Source organism: Nothobranchius furzeri, chromosome 13, assembly GCF_043380555.1.
Source record: "Nothobranchius furzeri strain GRZ-AD chromosome 13, NfurGRZ-RIMD1, whole genome shotgun sequence".
NCBI lineage: Eukaryota > Metazoa > Chordata > Actinopteri > Cyprinodontiformes > Nothobranchiidae > Nothobranchius > Nothobranchius furzeri.
The window spans coordinates 23,816,161-23,821,601 of record NC_091753.1 but is presented as its reverse complement, the minus strand read 5'-3'; positions in this window follow the sequence as shown (position 1 = coordinate 23,821,601).

Here is a 5,441-nt window from a genome sequence, read left to right as displayed (position 1 = left end):
AACGGCATGGGAGTTAAGAATATCAGTCAGTCAGACTTCATGTGATGCCACTGGGACCGATGACCGGTCTGGGTTTGGGTCTGACCCCGTTGGTCTGCTGGAACCTGCGTGACGTAACCGACCAGCATCAGGCTCTCACCCTCAGACTGCAGCTTCCAACGTTAATATTGCTCCACTTAGTTGTTTCCTGAAAAACATGGAGACGCCTGTCCTTCACAGAAACTGAGGACGGGCACGTCTCCTTGTTTACCTGGTTCTGAATAACCCAGAAAGACCACCAGGCTTTGGAACTGGGTCCGGCACAAAGGGAAGCAGGTTGTGCGGCGAGGTGGTTAATGTGTGATTATCTCCAGATCTACTGAGCCGTCTCAGTGTGTGTGTGTGTGTGGGGGGGGGGGGGGGTCATGTCGTCCACGAACACTTTCCATCCGGTGATTGTCTCTCCGTGAGACCGGGGGCATGACTGCCAATCCCATCCAGAGGATTTACCTCCTCCTCATTCAGGAGGAGTGGAGAATTGGTCTGGGAGATGAGTGGCTTTTGTCTTTTGGTCTGGATGTGAGGAGGGCGAAAAAGAGACGAGACGAACTCTGTCAGATTTACACGGTGCCAGGTTTCCATCAGGCCCTGATAACACCCCACCCCCCCTCCATTAAAATGAAATGTTGCTCTGTAGGTTTAATAAATTGAAAATGCTCATTTGAATCCTCTGTAATTTGGATGGAATCCCAAACATGAAGAGCAGGCGCTGCAGAATCAGATTATTCTGGTGTGTTCTAATGCATGCAGCTCTTTTTATTCCACCGAACGACGTCAGAACCAGATGAAATGTGAGCTTATTTATATGCAGTTATTCAGGTATGCAGTATATTCCAATTACTGGTTAAGATTTCTCTTTAGCATGAGGAGACGCGGTGGGAAGCAGCTTGTAAATCTGGTTTACTCTGCAACACACTGGAGGAAATCTGCATTTGTGTCAGGGACCGGCCCGCTTTTATGATCCTGTTCAGCAGATCCTCCTGATTATTCCAGTCAGCCTTCCAGGAGGAGGTCTACATGTTAGGAGTTGGTAAAGGGTCCCCTTATTAATGTTTCTTAGTGCTTTATTAGGTGTTAATAAACAAAAGGTCCATTTATTAAAAATACTTAGTGCTTTATTATGCATTAATAAACAAAAGGCCCCCTCAGTAATGTCACTTAGTACTTTATTAAGTATTAAAAAACAAAGGGTCAATTTATTAATGTTACTTAGTGCTTTATTAGGTATTATAAAACAAAGGGGCAATTTGTTATTGTTAGAACCTTATTAGGTCTTATTTAACAAAGGGTTCATTCATTATTGTTGCTTGGTGCTTGATAAGGTATTAATAAACAAAGGGTCAATTTATTATTGCTGGAGCTTTATTAGGTATTAATTAACTAATGGTCCGTTTATTATTGTTACTTAGTGTTTTATTAGGTATTAATAAACAAGTGTCCCTTTATTAACATTTCCATTATTGTTAAATGTCCTTAATGTGAGGACAAAGGGCCAGGGGGTATGTCTGCTTAGTAATGGATTACTTAATCTTAACATTAATATACAACAGTTCTTAATACTTTATTTAATAGTTCAGCAATGCCTAATTATGTGCTAATTAACATTAATACAATTGCCTTCATCACCTAGAAGTTTATTTTAGATTTATTTTATTTCAGATAAAAGTGAAAATGTGTGTGTGTGTGTGTGTGTGTGTGTGTGTGTGTGTGTGTGTGTGTGTGTGTGTGTGTGTGTGTGTGTGTGTGTGTGTGTGTGTGTGTGTGTGTGTGTGTGTGTGTGTGTGTGTGTGTGTGTTACTCGATATGAATAATTTTATTTAACATTTTTTCTTTTATTCTCTTAGAGTCATTTAGAGTTTTAACCCTACTTGTTTGCCGTTGACTGCTGAATAATCATCCATCTGAAATCTTCGTCCAACTGGTTTTTATTAAAAAGATCCAGTTTTGGAATTTTTCACAGTGATGATGATTTTTTATTGTCTCAAAATAATAAAAGCAACAACAAATCAAATCTGTGTTCAGATATTTTATCAGATATTATTGTTAAATTCATCTCACAGTAAAACCTGCATGTAAACCAAGCTGCTTGACCAACACTGAGGTCGAGTTTTTAGATCAGAGGTGTCCAAAAGTTCATTAAGTTCATTTTTTTACATTCATATTTTTAAGTCCAGCCCAATCTTTTAATATTTAAGATATTTTGTTTAAATGACGCAAACATAGAAAGAGACCCAGATCCTGTGCTTGTTGCTAATAATGGACTCAAACTTATTTCACAGACCAAGAAACAAGTATCAGATGTTTTTGTTTAATTGGATCAACCGTTTCCTGGTTCAGTCCTCAGATAAACGTCAGCTTAAATGTGATGGATTTGTTCAGATGTTTTAAAGTCAGTCTGGGGCTTTTAGAGCAGGAGGAGCAGCCTGCTGCGGCCATATAACTGGTTCAATCTGTAGATTTTATCAAGCAAAAACTTTAATTAAAGATTCATTTAATAAAAATACATTTAGAGGAATATTTAGGCTATTTTCACTGTAAATGATCTAATGTTAAATAACAGCAACAACATTTGTGTTGCTGCTGTTTTCATACCACAGTAAAATCCCTGTTCCAGAGTGATGTGGTTCTTCTGAAGTACACTTTAAATGTTTTAGCTGTAAATTACATTGCATAGTTATAGCTTAGTGTTTAAGAAAACACAACATCAAAGTGCTCATGATGGTAACTGTCATTTATACATCATTACTGAACACTCTACTGTGTTCATGACAGCAAAAGTTGTTCTACACGTTGTAGATGTGTATTCTGTATAAGAATCTACACAACATCACAAATCCCACTCCACCAATGACCAACGTTTGTTTTCATAAAGACATGAAAGTTGTTCATCTAAAAGTTAAAAGTATAAATGTAGTGACACAGGCAGTCAGTTATTCTTGTGTGTGTGCGGAAAATGCCTGGGACACTTATTACGGTAATGGGATGGGACCTGCAAATATTGATGGGGACAAATCTGCAAGAAAGGAGGAAAGAAAAATAAACAGCATTTCAGAAAGGGGAGGACATTAGTGACTACAGGATACCAACTTGGGCAAGCCATTTTAACATTTAATCAACAATCAGACCTCTCTGCAAATCTTGTTTTCATAGAAATAATTGAATTTATCTTAGTACTAAAAGTATTCTTAATATTCAAACTTACAAATGAAGACATCAACAGTATTTACTAACATAAATTATAATGAAGGATATCCATAATAACAACTGCACTAGTAGGACCTGAGTTTGAGATATCTCAGAAGCCCTAAAGTGGACTACTTAACATTTATTACGCAGACTGGATCTGTAATCCTGATATCTATAATTTTATTGCGCTTTATAAATAAAATGGTATGGTATGGTATTGCTCCAGTAGAAATAAATACTTCAGATATCCATAAGAACAATCTGAACAATGTTCATTCTAGATAGTAAAAATCATTCAGTTATAAACATCTTTGACATTATAAATTTTATAGAACATAAACGTAACTTACAGTTACTTAGCTAGGTAACTAATTACATTTACATCGTGATAACTGAATTACTGTTTGTAACTACGTTTTTTAACGTGAGATGCCCAGCACTGCTGTTAACATGGATTTAACAACCATCTACAGCCATGTTAGCTCAGGCTAATGTAGCTGAAGGGAGATTTAAGATTTCTAAGTAAATCACAAATAATTAAGTTACTGGAAGTTTTTTAAATTAATTATGGTTTAATAATACTGAAGATATTTAAACCAACCCACACCACAAAGCTGGAATATAAAAAAACATTCAGAAGTCCTCAAAAGTCATGGACAGGTTTTGTTTGAAGATGGACGACTTTTCATAGAAAGGCTGTGTTCATTTTTATGGGTTGCACCCATCACAGGACCCAGCCTACCTGATGCACTTGGAGCAGGTTCTTCATCAGTATATATTTAACAAAAACTATTTAAACGACAAAAGCCTAACATCTCCCGCGTCTTCCAGCATTACAGCAACAAAATACCTCCATTTGACCCACAATGATAGGAGAGGGGGCCATGAAGGAGACACCAGACCTTCCTTAAATCCAGGAAAAGAAGAATGCATTTGGAGGAGCCTTTGACAGCCCGTATTCTATCACTGTGATACACCCAGCCTTAAAATGCAGCCTTCAGCAGATGCACTCCCTGAATTTGGACACAGCTGCAGTCATAATGTGATATTTTCTCAGAATGCATTGAAAATCATCAGCAACATGATGGAAACAGCTTAAACAGCAAAAGTTGGAGGAAAAAACCTTTATTTCACTGCTCAGACAACTAATCTAAAAATCTAAAAACACATCTAAAAACAAATGTCTATGGTGGCAGCTCTGTTGGGACAGAAACATTTTTATTTGGGCCAAAAGATAAAGATGTTCTTTCATTCTGGTGCTTGGACTTTTTGGTCAATTCAATTCAATTCAAGTTTATTTATATAGCGCCAAATCACGACAAGAGTCGTCTCAAGGCACTTCACATAATAAACATTCCAATACAGGTCAGTTCATTAAGGCAGTCAGAAAAAAGGTTTCCTATATAAGGAAACCAGCAAATTGCATCAAGTCACTGACTAGTGACTAGTTTCAGTGACTTTACAGCAATCCTCATACTAAGCAAGCATGTGGTGACCATGGAGAGAAAAACTCCCTTTTAGCAGGAAGAAACCTCCAGAGGATCCTGGCTCAGTATAAGCAGCCATCCACCATGATTCACTTGTCAGGTTATGTAACCATAGCAACGAGGAGCTTGTTTCCAAGGGGAAGCAGCTATTAGGCATCTCAAAATCACAGTTTAGATCTAGGCTGTGAGCCCAAATCCCTGATGAGTTAAAGAAACCATTACTTCTACTCATCCTACTAGGGAACATCAGATCTCCCACAAATAAGATGGATGAGCTCGATGAGGACCAAGCCAGAATACTGGAATTGCAGAAACAGGTGCTTCACTGAAACATGGCTGCAGGATCATATCTGGGACTGAGGAGGAGGTGGAGTGGGGATGGTTTTAGTCCATGATGTGCTGCCATGGCCTGGATGATGAACTTCTGTCTTCATCCAGATTTTTCTTTAAGTTTTGCTGCAACAAACATCACTTTGAGGACATTTCGTGTCCACAGCTAGAACATGCTCTGATGACCACGGAGGACCGCTGTTAGAGTAAATAAAAAGGCCCTATCAACCGTAGTCTCACCACTCCTTTTGAACCTGTCCTCCTAAAACTTCCAGTACACGTCCGACTCAGCTTGGCTGTAGCAGAGATGGTCTGGAGACTGATCAGAGTGACATGGTGGGGAAACAACAACCTCATCTTAAATGTGAGCAACACACAGGAGATGATCCTGGATTTTAG